General features: G+C 44.0%; 1 protein-coding gene across 10 annotated transcripts in view; it reads left to right on the forward strand.

Moving 5' to 3' along the window:
• Positions 1 to 22,229, forward strand: part of NPHP4 (nephrocystin 4) — a 138,126-nt gene that overhangs the window by 87,861 nt on the left and 28,036 nt on the right. The window lies entirely within an intron of this gene.

Genomic DNA, 22,229 nt, shown 5'->3' on the forward strand with positions numbered 1-22,229 from the left:
TGCAGCATGCGTGCTAAGTCTCTTCAGCTGTGTACAACTCTGCAGTCCTATGGACTGTAGCCTGCCAGGCTCGTCTGCCGCATGTGGGATCTTTAGTTGATCAATGCAAACTCTTAGTTGCGGCTTGTGGGACCCAGTTCCCTGACCAGGGATTGAAGCCGGGCCCCCTGCATTGGGAGCACGGAGTCTTAGATACTGGACCACCCGGGAAGTCCCTAGAGTCTTTTTTTTGAGAAACATAAACTCAATGATATTACCCCACTCAACAAAGAATGATTTAATATTAGCAAATATCTAGCCAATGTTAACATTTCCCCAGTAACGTCATAAAAATTTTTAATAGTTTGTTCAAATCAAGATCTGAGGTCTATATGTTGGGAAGGTGTGCCTCTCGAGTCTCTTTCTATCTATAGTTGTCATCACCTTCCCATCCCTGCTTTTTCATTTAAATTATTTGTTGAAGCCATAGAGTTGCTGGCTCCCTAGAGCCTCCCAGAGCCTGCACTTTGGCTTCAAGGCTCAGGGGTGGCTTCTGCAGTGCTCCTCTCATCCCCGTTTTTCCTGTAAATTGGAGTGAGATCTAGGTGCAAGAGCAGATGCCTGCTTTTCGTATGGGACAAAGAGTCTTTGTCACTGGTGGTATGTCCGCATCTCTGGTGGCACCTGGTTACTTCTTATACTACTTCTAGAATACGAATTCATTTATCGGCCAGGATGCTTCCTTAAAAAGAAACTTCTCCTCATCAACTATTTGGTTACCTAGAGGTGCAATTCACATAGGGAAGCCAAACAATGCATGTTTTCCCCTTTATTTGCTAATTTTCAAAGTAACCAGACAGTTACCAGCATCCTTCAAAGATGGCTCCAATGGCTTTTTTTTTTTTTCTCATGTCATTATAAACTAATGGATTTACACTGCAGTGGCTTGGAATATACCGAATATGGTGTTGTTTTTGGTGCCCAGTTGCCCCGCCTCTGGCCAGTCACATGGCTCGTAAGGGACAGAGCTGAGGTCTGAACCACCACTGCCTCTTGAGTAGAAAGTAACAGGTAGAGAAAGGAGTGGTAAAATGTTAAATGAAAGTAGCTTAACAACATTAACATCAGACAAAAGTGACAAGGCAGATGCATTGCTGGGAATCAAGAGACCTGTGAAATAATAATCGAGAGTAATTCACCAGGAAAAATGACTGTCAGTCCGTGAACTTCCAACAGACACAACCTCCAAATATGAAGGGCTAGTTAATGGACTTTATAGGGAGAATCTGACAAACTTATAACCATAGATTTTGATACATTTCTCTCAGTGAATTGATAGATAAAGCAGAAAAAATTAATGATGGTATTATAAAATACAGTTTAGAAAGGTGGTATTATAAAACCTGTACAACCAATTTAGAGAACATACATTACTTTCAGGTATACTTTAAAATTTATACAAACTGATTATTCATAGATATAGGTATATATCTTAGGTCACCAAGCAGGTATTGTCATATATGAAATCTAATTTTACAGCACTCTTTGTCATACCTCAAGGTCAGAAATCATCATTCACTACCTTTCCCCTAGAAGGCTCCAAACTGCTGGATTTTTGAATTTTAAAATACACTTCTAATTTTCCTGTAGGTCAATAAAGAAATCAATATAGAGATGGCTGTTTAAAACTGAATGAAAAAATGATATTGTGCATCAAAACTAATAAGTAAAATGGCAGTTCCAGGGAAATTTGCAGCTTTAAATGCTTCTATTGGGAATGAAGAAAGTATCTTTCTTAAGAATTAACTTTTAATGGAGTAGAGTTGCTTTACAGTGTTGTTAGTTTTTATAGTTCAGCAAAGTGAATCAGCCACACGTACACACATATCCCCTTTTTTTTGGATTTCCTTCTCATTTAGGTCACCACAGAGCACTGAGCCTTCTGGGGGAAAGGCAGTGAATGATTTCTGACCTTGAGGTATGACAGTCAAAGAATGCTGTAAAATTAGATTGCGTATATGGCAATACCTGCTTGGTGACCTGAGATGTATACACATATCAATGAATAATCAGTTTTTATATAAGACCATCTTTCTAAATAAACTCCTTATTGCCAAAATCAGACTTAAATTGAAGAAAGTAGGGAAAACCACTAGACCATTCAGGTATGACCTAAATCAAATCCCTTACAATTATATAGTGGAAGTGACAAATAGATTCAAGGGATTAGATCTGATAGACAAAGTGCCTGAAGAACTATGGATGGAGGTTCTTGACATTGTACAGGAGGCAGTGATCAAGACCATCCCCAAGAAAAAGAAATGCGAAAAGACAAAATGGTTGTCTGAGGAGGCCTTAGAGATAGCTGAGAAAAGAAAAGCAAAAAGCAAAGAAGAAAAGGAAATATATACCCGTTTGAATGCAGTGTTCCACAGAATAGCAAGGAGAGATAAGAAAGCCTTCCTCAGTGATCAATGCAAAGAAATAGAGGAAGGCAATAGAATGAGAAAGACTAGAGATCTCTTCAAGAAAATTAAAGGTACCAAGGGAACATTTCATGCAAAGATGGGCACAATAAAAGACAGAAACGGGATGGACCTAACAGAAACAGAAGATATTAAGAGGTGGCAAGAATACACAGAAGAACTATACAAAAAAGATCTTCCTGACCCAGATAACCATGATGGTGTGATCACGTGCCTAGAGCCAGACATCGTGAAATGCAAAGTCAACTGGGCCTTAGGAAGCATCACTATGAACAAAGCTAGTGGAGGTGATAGAATTCCAGTTGAGCTGTTTCAAATCCTAAAAGATGATGTTGTGAAAGTGCTGCACTCAATATGCCAGCAAATTTGGAAAACTCAACAGTGGCCACAGGACTGAAAAGGTCAGTTTTCATTCCAGTCCCTAAGAAAGGCAATGCCAAAGTATGTTCAAACTGCAGCACAATTACACTCATCTCACATGCTAGCAAAGTAATGCTCAAAATTCTCCAGCGAGGCTTCCATAGTACATGAACCATGAACTTCCAGATGTTCAAGCTGGATTTAGAAAAGGCAGAGGAACCAGAGATCAAATTGCCAGCATCTGTTGGATCATCGAAAAAGCAAGAGAATTCCAGAAAAACATCTATTTCTGCTTTATTGGTTATACCAAAGCCTTTGACTGTGTGGATCACAACAAACTGGAAAATTCTTCAAGAGATGAGAATACCAGATCACCTGACCTGCCTCCTGAGAAACCTGTATGCAGGTCAAGAAGCAACAGTTAGAAATGGACATGGAACAACAACTGGTTCCAAATTGGGAAAGGAGTACTTCAAGGCTGTATATTGTCACCCTGCTTATTTGACTTCTATGCAGAGTACCCCAGTGTGAAATGCAGGGCTCGATGAAGCACAAGCTGGAATTAAGATTGCTGGGAGAAATATCAATAACCTGAAATACACAGACGATATTACCCTTATGGCAGAAAACAAAGAGGAACTAAAGGGCCTCTTGATGAAAGTGAAAGAGGAGAGTGAAAAAGTTGGTTTAAAACTCAACATTCAAAAAACAAAGATCATGGCATCCGGTCCCATCACTTCATGGCAAATAGATGGGGAAACAATGGGAACAGTGAGAGACTTTATTTTCTTGCAGACAAAATCTTTCTCTGCAGACAAAATCACTGCAGATGGTGACTACAGCCTTGAAATTAAAAGACATTTGCTCCTTGGAAGAAAAGCTATGATCAACCTAGACAGCATATTAAAAAGGAGAGACATTACTTTGCCAACAAAGTTCCATCTAGTCAAAGCTATGGTTTTTCCAGTAGTCATGTATGGATGTGAGGGTTGGACTACAAAGAAAGCTGAGCACCAAAGAATTGATGCTTGGAGTTCTTGGACTGCAAGGAGATCAAACCAGTCAGTCCTAAAGGAAATCAGTCCTGAATATTCATCGGAAGGACTGATGCTGAAGCTGAAATTCCAATACTTTGGCCACCTGATTTGAAGAAGTGACTCATTGGAAAAGACCCTGATGCTGGGAAAGATTGAAGGTGGGAGGAGAAGGGGATGACAGAGGAAGAGATGGTTGGATGGTATCACCGACTCGATGGTCATGAGTCTGAGCCAGCTCCAGGAGTTGGTGATGGACAGGGAAGCCTGGTGTGCTGCAGTCCATGGGGTCGCAAAGAGTCAGACATGACTGAGCGACTGAACTGAATTGTTCAGCTCAGGAAGTCTGGTGAAAAAAAAAAAAAAAAAAAGAAAAACAGAACAAACCGAATAAAAGTAGAAGGAAAAAAATTTAAAAATGAGTATAAATGGTTGGAAAACAAAGAAGCAGTGCGAAGGATCAGCCAGATTGTTAGGTGCTAGGGCTCATGGGCACACAGGTGATGCTCTGTTCCCTTGCCCAAGGTCAGCATCAGTGGGGAGCAGCAGAGCAGGCGTGGGTGTGGGGCTAAGTCTGAAAGTCAGGCTTTCTGAGCCCCCATCAGGTGAGAGGCAGGCAGAGGTCAGGCTGGCAGCCACAGTCAGCCTTGATCCTTGGGTAGAGCTGCCACCCCTGTTTGCCTGTGGACCACAGCATCCTCTCTTCCTGTGGATAAATCTGAAAAGAATAGGCAGGGGAAAGGGTCAGCAGCTCGGGCCCTGTTCTTTCTGCCAAACCCAGTAGCCCATGAGCTAATTTTGCCCTGGGGAGGGGCGTGTGCTGGGCAGAGGGTGGGCACAGGAGGCCCCTCTGTGGAGAGGTGGGGCTGGGGAAGGATGGGCTCCTGCAACCTTTTGCATTTTGTTCTCTCTACCCCCTTAAGCCTCAATGGCTTAACCATTGAGGGTATGGTCAGTGGGGGTGTGGCCTTCCTTGTGGGACTAGTCATCTTGGGGAGGTTTCCCAGCCTCCCTGGGACCACTTCTCCCAAACCAACCATCTTTCCTTTGTCCGTGCTCCAGGACCAGTGGTGGATAGTTTATAGCTTATATCCTCAGAAGGCTTTGAATTGGACCAGAATAATGCATAGATTTCAAGACTCCTCTGCACCCATTGCTGAGAATTTATTCCCTATTTCCCATTCTAAGTTCTGTCCAGTCCCTTGATCCAGTTTAGCTCATCAGAGGTTCTGCTGTGAGGTTAAATGATAGCCTGAAGATAATTCAATAAAAAAGGCCAACCACTTAGAGGTGCTCCTGATTTGACTATAAACCCCTTTCCATTAGGAATTGCCCAGAGAGAAATTAGTCCAAAAATTAAATTTCCCTGCAAGTGGAAGTCCAAAGAAATTAAACTCCAAAATCAAATTTTCCTTGTCAGGGTGAATTAAAATTCAAAGCCTAAAATTAATCTTAAAGTCCAGAAAGGCTTTACAGTTTCTTACACAGCTGAGTCTTGGCAAAAGATGCCTCTGACTAGGCAGATCTGGGCTTCTTCCTTCAGCAGCTTAAACTCAGGGGTCCTCTGTGGATGTCCCTCAAGGCTTCAGAAGTTGTATTGGTTCAACACCAGTGCTTTCATGGCCCTCACTTAAGACATGTTTTCTTTTGTTGTTGAAATATTAGGTTGGTCCAAGAGTTTGTTCAGATTTTTTCCACCAGATATTATGGAAAAAGCTATGACACTTTTTGGCCAACCTAATATAGCATGCCTACAACAAAGTGCACTGTTCCATGGATTTTATAAAATTGATAGATTTTATTTGTCAGAGCAGTTTTAGATTTATAGAGAAAATGAGCAGATAGTCAGGATTCCCCTTATACTTCCTGTCCCCATCGGTTCAGTTTAGTTCAGTTGCCCAGTTGTGTCTGACTCTTTGCAACCCCATGGACTGCAGCACGCCAGGCTTCCCTGTTCATCACCAACTCCCGAAGCTTGCTCAAACTCATGTTCATCGAGTTGATAATGCCATCGAACCATCTCATCCTCTGTCGTCCCCTTCTCTTGCCTTCAGTCTTTCCCAGAATCAGGGTCTTTTCCAATGAGTCTGTTCTTTACTTCAGGTGGTCAAAGTATTGGAATTTCAGCTTCAGCATCAGTCCTTTCAATGAATATTCAGGACTGATTTCCTTTAGGATTGACTGGTTTCATCTCCTTGCAGTCCAAGGGACTCTCTTCAGTCTTCTCCAACACCACAGTTCAAAGCATTATTTTTTTGGCGCTCAGCTTTCTTTATGGTCCATCTCTCACATCTGTACATGACTACTGGAAAAATCATAGCTTTGACTAGATGGACCTTTGTCAGCTTTTGTAGTGTCTCTGCTTTTTAACATGCTGTCTAGGTTGGTCATAGTTTTTCTTCCAAGGAGCAAGTGTCTTTTAATTTCATGGCTGCAGTCACCATCTGCAGTGATTTTGGAGCCCCCCAAAATGAAATCTGTCACTGTTTCCATTGTTTCCCCATCTATTGCCATGAAATGATCCTGAGCCTGCCCCATAGGCTCCCCCATTAGTAACATCTTACATTAATGTGGTACCTTTGTTATAATTGATGAACCAATATTGATACACTGTTGCTAACTGAAGCTCATAGTTTACCTTAAGGTTTACTCTTGATGTTGTACATTCTATGGATTTTGACAAATGTATATATCCACTGTTACCATACCAACCAGGGTAATTTCACTGCCTGAAACCTCCAGGGTGCTCCACCCTGTCTGCTCCTGATCCTTTTATTGTCTCCATAGTTGTGCCTTTTTCAGGATATCATACAGGTGAAACTGTATAGCATATACTTTTTCAGATGGCTTCTTTTGCTAAGTAATACACATTTAAGGTTCTTCCATGTCTTTTTGTGGCTTGATAGCTCATTTATTTTCAGCACTGAATAATACTCTGTCGTCTGGATGTACCTCAGTTTATTTATCCATTCATCTACTGAAAGGTGCCTTGGTTGCTTCTAGTTTTTGACAATTATGGACAAAATTGCTATACAGTGAATCCCCTACATACAAAATACAAACAAGTTCCATTCTGAGACCGCATTTTAAGTCCAACAGAATTATCCTAGATACCCAACCAACACAATCGGCTGTACAGTACTCTACTGTAATAGGTTTATAATGCTTTTCACACAATTAATACATAAAAAACAAATATGAAAAAATCAAGACATTTTAAACCTACAACACAGTACAATAGTACAGCACAACAGTTGGCACATGGGCTGGCATCGAATGAACAGTCAAGAAGAGTTACTGACTGGAGGAGGGAGAGGAGGTGGGAGACAGCAGAGTTGCAGGAGCATCAGCAGTAGGAGACAGAGGGCAAGCTGCAGTTTCATTCACGCCTGAAGTAGATGGGACGCACGTTCACATCTTTGAAGGTTTCAACTTCAAGGTTAAAGTGACTTACTGTAAACATTTTTGTTCAGGATTTTGTGTGGACAAACATTTTCAGCTCATTTGGGTAAATACCTTGGAGCCCAATTGATGCATCATATGGGCTTCCCTTGTGGCTCAGACGTTAAAGAATCTGCCTGCAGTGTGGGAGACCTGGGTTCGATCCCTGGGTTGGGAAGATTCCCTGGAGAAGGGAATGGCCACCCATTCCAGTATTCTTGCCTGGAAAGTTCCATGGACAGAGGAGCCTGGTGGGCTATGGTCTGTGGGGTCACAAAGAGTCGGACACAACTGAGCGACTAACACACACACATAGTAAAAGTAGGTTGAGTTTTGAGAGAAACTGCCCAGCTGTCTTCCATGTGGCCGCACCATGTTGCATTCTCATCAGCAGCGAGTGAGAGTTCCTGGTGCTTCACAGCCTTGCCAACCTTTGACGTCGTCGGTACCCTGGATTCGGGCTGTCCGAGTAGGTGTGTCATGGTTGTGGTTGTTGTTTAGTCACTCAGTTGTATCCCACTCTTTGTGACCTCACCAGACTCTTCTGTCTGTGGAATACTCCAGGCAAGAATACTGGAGTGGGTTGCCATTTCCTCCTCCAGGGGGTCTTCCTGACCCAGGGATCAAACCCTGGTCTCCTGCATCGACAGGTGGATTCTTTACCACTGAGCCACCCAGGAAGCCCACGTAGGGTAGCTCGTTATTTTCATTATGATTCCCTCACGATGATCTACTTACTTGCTATCTGTATATCTTCTTTGGCGAGATGTCTGTTTAGATCTTTAGCCCATTTTTTGGGTTTTCTTATTTGTTGTGTCTTAAGAGTTCTTTCCTACTTTTGCATTCCAGTCCCCTATAATGAAAAGGACATCTTTTTTGGGTGTTAGTTCTAGAGGTCTTGTAGGTCTTCATAAAACCATTCAACTTCAGCTTCTTCAGCATTACTGGTTGGGGCATAGACTTGGATTACTGTGATATTGCATGGTTTGCCTTGGAAACGAACAGAGATCATTTGGTCATATTTGAGATTGCATCCAAGTACTGAATTTTGGACTCTTGTTGACTAGGATGGCTATTCCATTTCTTCTAAGGGATTCCTGCCCACAGTAGTAGATATCATGGTCATCTGAGTTAAATTCACCCATTTTTGTCTATTTTAGTTTACTGAGTCCTAAAATGTCGATGTTCACTCTTGCCATCTCTTATCTGACCCTTCCAATTTGACTTGATTCATGAATCTAACATTCCAGGTTCCTATGCAATATTGCTCTTTACAGCATCAGACTTTACTTCCCTCATCTGTCACATCCACAACTGGATGTTGTTTTTGCTTTGGCTCCATCTCCTCACTCTTTCTGGAGTTATTTCTCCACTGATCTCCAGTAGCATATTGGGCACCTACCAACCTGGGGAGTTCATCTTTCAGTGTCCTATTTTTTTTGTCTTTTCATACTGTTCATGGGGTTCTCAAGGCAAGAATACTGAAGTGGTTTGCCATTTCCTTCTCCAAGTAGGAAGTCAAGAGATACCTGAAGTAACAGGGAAATTTGGCCTTGGAGTACAAAATGAAGTAGGTCAAAGGCTAACAGTTTTGCCAAGAGAATGCACTGGTCATAGCAAACACCCTCTTCCAACAACACAAGAGATTACTCTGCAAATGGACATCCCCAGATGGTCAATGCTGAAATCAGATTGATCGTATTCTTTGCAGCCAAAGATGGATAAACTCTATAGAGTCAGCAAAAACAAGACCAGGAACTGACTTTGGCTCAGAACGTGAATTCATTGCCAAATTCAGACTTAAATTGAAGAAAGTAGGGAAAACCACTAGACCATTTGGGTATGACCTAAATCAAATCCCTTACAATTATACAGTAGAAGTGACAAATAGATTCAAGGGATTAGATCTGATAGAGTGCCTGAAGAACTATGGATGGAGGTTCTTGACATTGTACAGGAGGCAGTGATCAAGACCATCCCCAAGAAAAAGAAATGCAAAAGTCAATATGGTTGTCTGAGGAGGCCTTACATTTAGCTGAGATAAGAAAAGAAGAGAAGAGAAAGGCAAAGGAGAAAAGGAAAGATATACCCATTTGAATGCAGTTCCACATAATAGCAAGGAGAGATAAGAAAGCCCTCCTCAGTGATCAATGCAAAGAAATAGAGGAAAGCAATAGAATGAGAAAGACTAGAGATCTCTTCAAGAAAATTAAAGGTACCAAGGGAACATTTCATGCAAAGATGGGCACAATAAAAGACAGAAACGGGATGGACCTAACAGAAACAGAAGATATTAAGAGGTGGCAAGAATACACAGAAGAACTATACAAAAAAGATCTTCCTGACCCACATAACCACGATGGTGTGATCACTCGCCTAGAGCCAGACATCCTGGAATGCGAAGTCAAGTAAGTCTTAGGAATCATCACTATGAACAAAGCTAGTGGAGGTGATAGAATTCCAGTTGAGCTATTTCATATCCTAAAAGATGATGTTGTGAAAGTGCTGCACTCAGTATGCCAGCAAATTTGGGAAACTCAACAGTGGCCACAGGACTGAAAAGGTCAGTTTTCATTCCAGTCCCTAAGAAAGGCAATGCCAAAGAATGTTCAAACTACGGCACAATTGCACTTATCTCACACGCTAGCAAAGTAATTCTCAAAATTCTCCAAGTGAGGCTTCAACAGTTCGTGAACTGTGAACTTCCAGATGTTCAAGCTGGATTTAGAAAAGGCAGAGGAACCAGAGATCAAATTGCCAGCATCTGTTGGATCATCGAAAAAGCAAGAGAATTCCAGAACAACATCTATTTCTGCTTTATTGGTTATACCAAAGCCTTTGACTGTGTGGATCACAATAAACTGGAAAATTCTTCAAGAGATGAGAATACCAGATCACCTGACCTGCCTCCTGAGAAACCTGTATGCAGGTCAAGAAGCAACAGTTAGAAATGGACATGGAACAACAACTGGTTCCAAATTGGGAAAGGAGTACCTCAAGGCTGTATATTGTCACCCTGCTTATTTGACTTCTATGCAGAGTACCTCATGTGAAATGCAGGGCTCGATGAAGCACAAGCTGGAATTAAGATCGCTGGGAGAAATATCTATAACCTCAGATACGCAGATGACACCACCCTTATGGCAGAAAGCGGAGAGGAACTAAAGAACCTCTTGATGAAAGTGAAAGAGAGTGAAAAAGTTGGTTTAAAACTCAACATTCAAAAAACAAAGATCATGGCATCCGGTCCCATCACTTCATGGCAAATAGATGGGGAAAAATGGAAACAGTGACAGACATTATTTTTTTGGGCTCCGAAATCACTGCAGATGGTGATTGCAGCCATAAAATTAAAAGACACTTGCTCCTTGGAAGAAAAGCTATGACCAACCCAGACAGCTTATTAAAAACCCAAGACATTACTTTGCCAACAAAGTTCCATCTAGTCAAAGCTATGGTTTTTCCAGTAGTCATGTAAGGATATGAGTTGTATCATAAAGAAGGCTGAATGCTGAAGAATTGATGCTTTTCAACTGTGATGCTGGAGAAGACTCTTGAGAGTCCCTTGGACTGCAAGGAGATCAAGTCAGTCAATCCTAAAGGAAATCCACCTTGAATAGTCATTGGAAAGATTTAGTGCTGAAGTTCCAATACTTTGGTCACCTGATGTGAAGAGCCGACTCATTGGAAAAGACTCTGATAGTGGGAAAGATGGAAGGCAAAAGGAGAAGGGGTTGGCAGAGGATGAGATGGTTGAATGGCATCACTGACTCAATGGACACGAATCTGAGCAAACTCTGGGGATAGTGAAGGACAGAAGAGCCTAGCATGCTGCAGTCCATGGGTTCGCAGAGAGCCAGACATGACTTAGTGACTGAACAGCAGCAACAAGGGTAGCTGCTGTTCTGAGGTCTATCATTCTAGATTTTTTGAACTTAAAGAGGAGCATATTGTATGTACCCTTGGAATCTAACTTCTTTCACTGAGCCTCATGTCTGAGATTCATTCATGTTGCTGTATGTAGCAGTAGCTTATCTGTGGTCTTGGCTGTATAGAAATACATCATTGGAATATTCCACAGGGTTTACCCATTCTGCTGTTCACAGTCTGTTGAATCATTTCCAGGTTTTGGCTGTTTTGAATACTACTGCTATGAACATTTATAAAAATTGTAAAATGACCAGCACAAGTCTAGGTAACATCCATCATCAAACATATGAATCATAAAATTCTTTTAATCCTGTGTGAGACCTTTTATGATATACTCTCTCAGCAACTTTCAAATGTGCAATATGGTGTTATTAAGTATAGTCACCAGGATGTACATTGCATCCCCATGAGTTACTTATTTTATACCTGGAAGTTTGTACCTTTTGACTCCTTCAACCATTTCACCTACCTACTCCGCCCCTACCTCTTGCAACTACTAGTCTGTTCTCTGTATTTAACAAGCCTGATTTTTTTTTTTAAGGTTTCACATATAAGTGAGATCATATGGTGTATGTCTCTAACCTGCATCTCTTGCATCTCCTGCATTGGCAGGGGGATTCTTTACCACTAGCACCACCTGGGAACCCCCTGATCCATCCACATTGTTGCAAATGACAAGATTGCCTTCTTTTTTAATGACTGAATAATAATTCACATATATACATAACATGTTTTCTTTCTTTTGAAGCACTTATTTATTTATTTGGCTGCATCGGGTCTTAGTTACAACACACAGGGTCTTCACTGCGGTGCACAGGCTGCTCCCCAGTTGCCATGTGGGCTACAGAGCACATAGGCTCAGTAGTTGTGTCGCTTGGGCTTGTGAGATCTTAGTTCCCTGACCAGGGCTCGAATCCACATCCCCTGCACTGGAAGGTGGATTGTTAGCCACTGGACCACCAGGGAAGTCCCCACACCACATTTTCTTTATCTGTTCATCCACAGATGGACACTTAGGTTTCTTCCACATCTTGGCTATTGTAAATAATGCTACAGTGAACATGAGGCTGCAGAATATTTTCGAGTTAGTGTTTTTTTTTTTTTCTTTATTTTCTTTGGTTAAATACGCAAGAATGGGACTGCTGGTTCATATGGTAATTCTATTTTTAAGTTTTTTGAGGAACCTTCACAGAGCTTTCATAGTAGGTGCGCCAAGTTACATTCCCAGCAATAGTAAATGAGGGTCCCCTTTTCTCCACGCCCTCTCCAGTACCAGCCAGTACTGGAGATCATCCTTTTGGTGCATCCACGTTGTTCTGTGTCTGGGACTGAAGTCGCTGGGTCTCTGGCAGCACAGGTCTAACTTCGGTGGGTTCCCCAAGCAGCTTACACACCCACTAGAGTAGATGCCACATCTGAACCACTTGTGTCCTTCCGATTGTGGAGTGTGTGTGATTCTGTTAGTCTCTTTCACAGTCCTGGTGGGTGCCGGCGTCTCCCTGTGTGCAGCTTCCTGGATGACCAATGACCTTCCACACACTATCGCCTTAGGGTGATCCTCTTGTGAAGTGCTTCGCCCACTTTTCATTGTGCGGTTTTTCAGTTTGTAGGTGTTATGTGTATATCCTGATCCCAGTCCTTCTTGAGATGTTACAAAAAGCTCCTCCCACTCTGTGCCTTGCCTTTGATTCTGTTAATGGTGTCTTTTGGTTAACTGTAGTTTTCCATTAAGTTCAATTTATCAGTCTTTTCCTTAATGTATAGATATCCTAAGCTGTGGACTTCCCAGGTGGCGCTAGTGGTAAAGAATCTACCTGTCAATGCAGGAAACACAAGAATTATCGGTTCAATCCCTGTGCCAGAAAGATCCCCTGGAGAAGAAAATGGCAACCCACTCCAGTATTCTTGCCTGGAAAAGTCCATGGACAGAAAAGCCTGGCATGCTACAGTCCACGGGGTCACAAGAGTCACAAGTCCATGGGGACATGACTGAGTACACAGCACACCTAAGCTGCACTCCAAAATGAGTCTGTCTGCACAAAGTTTTGAAGATACCCTCTGTGTTGTCTTCTTGAAGCCTTTTTTAATATTCACACCTAGAATCCATCTGGAATTGATTTTGTGTATCCTGTGAGGTGGGGGGTGGAGGTTTGTGACCTTCATAAAGATTCCAGAGAGTTAATAGGACATAAAAGGTTTTAAAAAGCACTGACTCCGTACCCACCAAGCTTGAAAAGTGAGTCATTACTCAACCTTGAATAGTTGTCTTAAGCAAAATGATGTTCCTAGGATCCAAAGTTTGGTTTTGCCAAAGATGAAAGCGGAGACTTGGGATGAATGAGGGCAGAGGGACAAAGCCTCGGTCTCAGCTCCGCCACACAGCTGCCTTTTCTTGGTGGCTGGACCCGCTTATGGAAAGCAGCATTCGAGACGTTGTTGTCTCCAGGCAAAGACTGGACATTTACAGTCTTGGCAGCCCCAACTGCTGTTCTCATGGAGGGCACCGCTTCCTCTCTAGGTCTGCGTCCTGGTCTCTAGAGCCCATGGTGTTGTTCCCACGCTCCCTCATGGGCAGCTCTGAGCAGGCTCTTGAGGTCCTGCAGTAGGAATCATAGCTTGTGGAACCTGGGGCCCGTGGGCCTGGCGGCCACCTCTGCCACACTATTCATTGTTCTACGTTGTGAGAAGAATTTCTTTTTGTTTCTCCTTTTTCTTCACGAGTAGAGTGTGCCTCTGGAGTTTCCTCTCTTACTACCATCCCCTCTCCTTTCAGGAAGGTTCCCCTGAGTCTGTGGCCATTTTGTCTGCCTGCGTTGGCCCTTGTCCTTCCACACCACATGCATGGGACTGTCTTTGCTTGTTACTCCCCTTGTCCAGGCTGTTGTCTCTCTAACCTGCTTCTCTCAGTGTTTTCATCTAGTGGGATCTTCCTTAGTGTGAAGGCTGGAGTCCGGCTCAGCCAAGAGCATCCTCTGTCCTAAAGAACTCACGTTCATCTTCCTATCCCTGGGTTGTCATGGCCGGGGGGCATCTCCCACCAGACCAGTGTCCAGGTCTGGACCCTCTAGCACCGCCTTGCTCTCCTCTTCCTTGCTGGAAGTGTGGACCCTTTGACACTCTTCCACCATTTCCTGCCTTCTTTTCTGTGCTTCCTTCAATAGGCCTAATCCTGTGTCCCCACCTTCAGAAGTTGCATCAGTGCGATTGGGAATATGTGCTTTATCTATGTGTTCATTCCCTTTCCCTCGCCACACCAAGTCAGTTGGAAGTAAAGTGCAGGCATGATGACACTACCTTTAAATAAATACAGTGATCTGCATTACTTAAAAATAAGGATGCCCTTTTCTGTGCACACAGTTCTAAAGATGATAAGAATTTCATAGTCAAAATTTCCCATTTCCCCTCTTATGTCCATTATAGCTATTTTTTGCTCTGACATCCAGTTCAGTGAAGTGAGGTGAAAGTCACTCAGTCGTGTCCGACTCTTTGCGACCCCGTGGATATACAGTCCATGGAATTCTCCAAACTGGAATACTGGAGTGGGTAGCCTTTCCCTTCTCCAAGGGATCTTCCCAACTCAGGGATTGAACCCAGGTCTCCCACATTGCAGGCAGATTCTTTACCAGCTGAGCCACCAGGGAAGCCCAACATCCAGTCCAGGTCCATGTATTATTTGCAATCATCTCTTTAGTCTCTTTGCATCGAGACTTGTCCCCTGCATTCTTTATCTGATGATGGTGCCTTTTTGAAGAGACCAAGCGAGTCGTAGAATGTCCCATGTTCCATGTGTGTCTTGTTTCTGCACCAGTTGTCGACCTCCTTTGTCCCCAGCAGTTCTTGTCCACTGGCTGGGTGAGGGCTGAAGGCTCCGTCCCTTTTTGGATTTTGGCGTGAACACGTCATTGTTGAAGTCTCGTGCTGCATGTGCATCCCATCGAAGGCACCAATCTCAGTCTGTGTCACTGTGGGGATGCTCATGTGAGCACTTCCTTGGGGCACCTGCGCCCCAGATGTCTCCAGTGGGAAGAGGGAGGCACTTCCATTTGCATTTGGAAGATTTCTTGGGGACTGTTCTTTGGTTCCTTGTGAATATTTGACCCCTTCAGCCCCTTTTTCTACTGTGCTAACATCCTCGGCTGTGGTGTGCCTGAATCAGCTATTTAATGAAACTTTCCAAAGGGTTTACCTGGTGGCTCAGATGGTAAAGAATCTGCCTGCAATACAGGAGACCTGGGTTTGATCCTTGAGTCAGGAAGATCCCCTAGAGAAAGGAATGGCTACCCATTCCAGCATTCTTGCCTGGAGAATTCTATGGATAGAGGAGCCTGGTAGGCTACAGTCCGTGGGGTCACAAAGTGTTGGACAAGACCAAGCAACTAACACTTTTACTTTCGAAATGGTAATTCTTCTAATGCTAGCATGTGGTCTCCCTTTATTAGCTGACATTCTTCTATAAAGAGAGACTTTCTGTCGTCAACCAGTGGTGAACTATATCTATATCCTCCAAAAAAGACAGAACAAATATTTAATCCTTTTCCTTTAATTTCTGATTTTCAGAGTAAGAAGTTACTGTAACAGTTACTCCAGTAGTGACAGTTGAAGTTTTATATGTCTGGCTCTTTGTTTCGTCTTTGGGGTAGCACTCAGATCTCTCGGATGTTTATTTATTCATTATTGCTAGTTTTTGATGCCCTGATTTCCCCCCATTTGGCCAGTGGTAACCCTTCTGGTTGGCCTGGGTCTGTTGACACACTCTGGTTGGACTTGGCTGGGGCCTCACTTTCTGGAGCAAAAGTCTCCCGTTCCCTGGGTCTCCTGTTTCTCCTGGGAGCCTGGTGCCCACACTGTGAGTGCTTGCTAGAGGCCATGACACAGGTGCTTTTGATCTGGATCTCAACTGCTTCCAGGGCTTTCCTTGGGCAGAGTTGAGGCGTATATTAAAACATGACTTCACTTTGATATTCCTAATTCAAATTTAGAGGTTTTTTCCTTAAAATATTATATTTGTATCTCTTTCCTCTTAATGAGAGTACAAGCAGTATATGGCTGATGAAAGTTCCGTGGTCCTGGGCTGTGTCCCACAGGATGCAGAGTGAGTTAGTGCAGCCAAAAGCACGTGCTGTTCCCAATTCGATGTTCAATCAGATTTGCCTGTTTCAGTTTGTTTTCACTTTTATGCTTGCTTTCTTTCCTTCCTTTCTTTATTTTTTTGGCTGTGGCATGTGATTTGAGGCTCTTAGTTCCCTGATCAAAGATCGAACCCATGCCATGGCAGTGAAAGTACCGCGTCCTGACCACTAGACGGCTGAGGAGTTCCCAGCTTGCTTTCTTCTTTGCTTTAATCTGTTGGAATATTTACATGGCTCAAAACACAAAACCATAGTTGACTCTACACTCAAAGCTCCCTCCCATCGTCATCCCTTTAGATGGTCCCCACCCGCTCAGCCTCCTGGAGGCAACCTGGTTTCTAGTTTCTGGCTTAAGCAAATATTTATATTTTTATTTTTCCTTTTTCCTTCTTCAAAAAGTAGCATACCAAATACATGTGTTCAGCATGATTTTTTTCAGTTAACTTTCCATCCTCCCGAGTTCTACTCCATGTGGAAACCACCTGCATTGTTTTTACAGCTACATTGTCCTGTGTTGGGTGCACATTCTGTGGTTTATTCAACCATCATCTGACTGATGGAGGTTTCGGTCTTTCCAGGGTTCTGCTATTTCAGACAACGAGGCAATGAGCAGCTCTGTGTTTCTGGGGTTTTCTGTGTCTGAAGGTGTGTTTTGGGCCAGATTGCTGGCAGTGGGTTTATAGGATTGAACCTTCTCTCTGTTAGCCTCCCCCACAAAATGGGTTGCTACACTTTAAAAAAAATTTAAGTATATGTTTATTTGTCTGCATCAGGTCTCAGCTGCAGCACCCAGGATTGTCAGTCTTTCTCTCCTGGCGGGATCTTTAGTTGTGTCACGTTGACTCTTACTTGTAGCCTGTGGGACCTAGTTCCCCTGCCAGGGACCGAACCCAGGCCCCCTGCATTAGGAGCCCAGAGTCTTAGCCATTGGACCCCCAGGAAAGTCCCAGGTTGCTACACTTTAGGATTTTTATAATCTCATTGATGTGAGATGAATGAAGTTGAATGTCTTTTGTCATTAGCAGCTAATTTCCGTTCCATTTTTCTACCAGATTTTTCATTTCTTTTGTCCTGTTTCGGGAACTCTGTTAGGAGGACTAGCCTGTTGTCTGTGATATAAATCGCCAATATGATTTCTACTTTGTTGTTCGTCTTTTTGCTTTGCTTAGGGTGGGTTTTGCCATGTAAAGGTGTTTCTTGCCTGTAGTTGAATGCGTCAGTATTTTGTTGCTTCTAGATTCCTGAGTCATAGATGCAAGGGCTTTCTCTCCTTTCCAAGAGATTCATGCATGCTTTCTTTTGCGACATGTAGGTTTCATTTCTCACATGTAGATTTCTGATCTCTGTGCAGTTTATCCTGTGTGATGGCAGATTTGGATCAGCTTTATCTCTTCCCAAATGTCTCTCCAATTGATCCGGCACTATTTATTAAAAGGTTTATCTTTTCCCCCAGTAACTTGAGAGCCACACTTATCATATACCATTTTTTTATTTTTAATGATTCGGTGTCATTTTGGATTCTCTTGCTTGTTCCATTAGCCCAGAGGTTGGCAAACTATTTTAAGGGCCAGAACAAAATATTTTAGACTTTCTGGCTTTACATATGCTCTCTGTGTAATCATTTTCTTCTTATTTTGATTTTTGTTTCCCACAACACTTAAAAAAGAGCCATTCTTATTTCTTATTTATTTTTGGCTGTGTTGGGTCTTTGTTGCTGCACGTGGGCTTTCTCTAGTTGCAATGAGCAGGCACTCCTCTTTGTTGTGTGTGGGCTTCTCACTGCGGTGGCTTCTCTTGTTGAGGAGCACAGGCTCTGGGTGCTCAGGCTGCAGTAGTTGTGGTTCATGAGCTTCATTGCCCTTCGGCATGTGGAATCTTTGTGTACCAGGGATTGAACCCGTGTCCCCTGCATTGGCAGGCGGAGTCTTTACTACTGGACCATCAGTAAAGTCCTGTAAAAGCCATTCTTAGCTCATAGTGGGTTGGCCTGTGAGCTGTAATTTACCAGACTGTTAGAATGTCTACGCATGAAGGTCGCACTGTTTATCAGAGGCGTTACGTTGTTCTTCCTTGCGTGGTTCTCCTGGACATTCTTGCTGGTTTGGTTTCCCATGTAAACTTGTTAGACTCCTCACTGGAGTTCTGGAGCATTCACAGATGAACGGTGGGGATAACTGCCCTCACAGGATGGGAGCTGACCTTCCCCAGGAATGGAGATGTCTTTCCAATCTCTTATTTTGGCTTCCCTGTCTTCTGAAGACATGTAACTGTACCTCAAACAGATTCTTCTCTTTTCTTATTTTCTAATCAATTAAATTTTGCATTTATCTTTATATTACTTTCTTGCTTCTGTTTTGGAGGTGTTCTCTATTGTTATTTGTTGCTTAATTCATTTACTGTAATTCTTTGGTTCTCGGGATATAAAGTCTTGAAGGTGCAGCAAGGATCCCACCTGGGCTGGGGCATGGTGCTTGTGACAGACTGAGGGAGCTAAGCCGGGGAGCCTGAAGTGCCACTGCCCCTGGGAGTCAGTGGTCAGCTTCCCTGCAGACTTTTGAGTGGGATGGAGATGATGCAGGGTTCTTTAATGGGTGCTTTGGCACTGCCATGGGATGGACTGTGGGGAGCTTGGGCCTCAGGGAAGGCCACCAAGGAGCCAGTTGTCTGAACTGGACAGGAGTGAAGGGGTCCAAGCCTACAGTGGGGAGGAGTTGGGAGGATCCAGCACAAGGGGCCTTGGGCTGCCCCCAGACAAGGATGGCTCCCGTGTGTGATGCTCAGCACACTGTCAGCTCTGGGCTCGGTGTGTCCCCTGAGACCATGAGCCCCATCAAGGCAGGGGCCTGTCCATCCTGTCCCCTCACATGACCCCACACGGGGCCTGGGGCATGTACTGCGTGTGAATTCATTGTTGTGTTGAGAGCACCTGTCTCCCGAAGGGATGTGGTGATGATGGAGCCCAGCAGGGGTGTTGGGAGGATACGGTGCCCGGTGGCAGCTTGGGTTGACGCAAGGAGGATCTGGCTGAGGAAGAAGATGCAGGGTCCAGCTGGGATGGGCTGCATTCAGGCACAAGTGCAAGTCTGGGTGAAGGGTCAGTGGGGCTGGGGGTGTTGGAGGTCAGTGTAGAGGGCCCCCCGGGAAGGGTGTCTGTGGTGTCATTTGGGAGGTCAGCCCACACAATTCGTGTCCTGGAGTTAGCAGTCTGACCAGTGTAGGGGTCAGTGCTTCCGATACTCCTTCTCTGTAGCCCAGGGGCCCAGCAGGTGGGTGCTACCCGGTGCTGTGAACTTGACCTTCCACGTTGCCTGGTCCTCTTTCCAGTCCCCAGGGCACCTGGATGAGCAGCCTCAGGGTGGGTGTCGTGAGACTGACCAGATGCCTAGGCTGCTTAGCTCTTGGAGCTGGCTGGTGGGGCTGGGGCAGGGCAGCAGGGTCCTTGACCTCCACTGGCCTGGTGAGTTGCTCTGGTCACTGGAGATGGGACACTGGGGCCTGGCCTGCCACATATGACATCATTCCAAGCCCCTCCCATGGCCTCTGTCCTGCTACCCAGCACTGCCTTGGCGTGGGGGGGGGGGGGGGGGGGGTGCTTCTGGCTGGAGTCAGCATGTGTCTGGACCTTTCTTTGTGTTCCCTGGGCCCACCAGGACCACCCCCTATTCCCCCTTAACGCCCGGTGGGTACTGTCCTGACCTGCTTCACTGCTCCCACTGTCCTGGCCTTGAGGAGAGTGGAGGGGGCGCTATGTGGGTGCCAATGGGCTGAGGTGGCTGCAGGGGTGAGGGGCTAAGCCTGGCCTGGTAACTCAGGCTGCTGAGTGAACATTTGCCTTCCTCCCCAGCTTTTGTTGTTGTTCAGTTGCTGAGTCATGTCTGACTCTTTGCGACCCCATGGACTGCAGCCTGTCAAGCCTCCCCAGTCCTTCACTATCTCCTGGAGTTTGCTCAAATTCATGTCCATTGAGTTGGTAATATCTAACCATCTCATCCTCTGCCTCCCCCTTCTCTTCTTGCCCTCAATCTTTCCCAGCATCAAGGTCTTTAACAGTGAGTCTGTTCTTTGCATCAGGGTGGCCAAAATATTGGAGCTTCAGCTTCAGTAACAGTCCTTCCAATGAATATTCAGGTTTGATTTCCTTTTGAATTGGTTTAATCTCATTGCTGTCCAAGGGACTCTCAAAAGTCTTCTCCAACACCACAATTTGAAAGCATCAATTCTTTGGTGCTCAGCCTTCTTTATGGTCTGACTCTCACATCATACATGACTACTGGAAAAACCATAGCTTTGATTATATGGACTGCTTTTAAAATACTGTTATATGGTTGATGGAAAGGGAAGAACTGCTGTATTCAGTATGTTTCCCTTGATAGCTTACGGGTGAACAATGTCAGATTTGTGATCTCCAAAGAAGATTTAGCTTCGGGACCAGGGACCAGACGTGATCACCCAAGAGCTTTTGTGTAGCAGAGTTTTATTAAAGTGAAAAAGGGACAGAGAAGGCTTCTGACAAGACATCAGAAGGGGGACAGAGAGTGCTCCCACTTACTATTCTTAGGAAGGGAGCTATGTACTTTTTAAATTGGTTATTGCAATAAATCAAAAGAATGTCTCAAGGTTGTAAAGATATTACTAGACCCACTCCCACAATTTACATTTTAAGATGACAGGATTAGAACTAACAATAGAAAGATCTTACCAGACCCACTCCCAAAGTATACATTTTAAGATAACAGGATTAGTCAGAAGGTTTTCAAGAAGGAGAAACTGTCCTCAAGCAGGATTCATTGTTGTCATATAATCCTTGGTGGTGGTGGTTTAGTTGTTGAGTTGTGTCCAACTCTTGGGTCCCCATGGACTGTAGCCCGCCAGGCTTCTCTGTCCATGGGATTCTCCAGGCAAGAATACTGGAGTGGGTTGCCATTTCCTTCTCCAGGGGATCTTCCCGACCCAGGAATTGAACCTGGGTCTTCTGCATTTCAGGCAGATGATTTACCGATTGAGTTATGAGGAAAGCCCTTAGTACAGAGTTTAAGCTGAGTTGTTTGTTGTGTAATCATCAGCTCTGGGCTTAAAGAAAAAAAAACACTTTATGTGACTAAGACTAAGAAATGTAGAGGAAAAAGATGTTTGTCCTTTCCTCCTCCTTGAGAATTCCAGACCCCTATCTCCTCCTTGAGAGCCACAGACCCCTCTCTCCTCCTTGGGGACCCTGGACTTCTTATCAACCTGCCTAGGAATTGACTGTCTCACCCCCATGTTGCTCTTCCTGCACTTTAACTAATGGTGATTTCAGTGACATTTTTGTCAATCACGGATTAATGATGATGCCACTTTGGAAAGGGAAGGCAGGAGTCACAGTCCAACTGCTGTCTCATATTGAAAAGCCTGACACCAGGGGGACCCCAGGGAGGCCTGGGTTCCTGTGGGACTAGGTGTGTTGGGGTTGGGGGGTGACTTGGGGTGGGCTCAGCACCACGTGCTAAGCTCTATTTCACCTTAAGCTCTGCACATGCCTGTGTGTGAATATCCCAGTTTTTAAAAAACCTTTTTGAAGTATATTCATTCAGTTGTACGTATATATATATATATATATTGTTTTTCATATTCTTTTCCACTACAGTTTATCACAGGATATTGAATATAGCTCCCTGTGTTTTACAGTAGGACCTTGTTATTTACCTATCCTATATATAATAGTTTGCATCTGCTAACCCCAAACTCCCAGCCCTTTCCTCCTCTACTTCCTCTCCCCCTTGGCAATCACAAGTCTGTTCTCTATGTCTCTGAGTCTATTTCTGTCTTGTAGATAGGTTCATTTGTGTCATGTTTTAGATTCTGCATATGAATGAAATTCTATCATATTTGTC

The sequence above is a fragment of the Cervus elaphus genome, chromosome 14, assembly GCF_910594005.1.
Source record: "Cervus elaphus chromosome 14, mCerEla1.1, whole genome shotgun sequence".
NCBI lineage: Eukaryota > Metazoa > Chordata > Mammalia > Artiodactyla > Cervidae > Cervus > Cervus elaphus.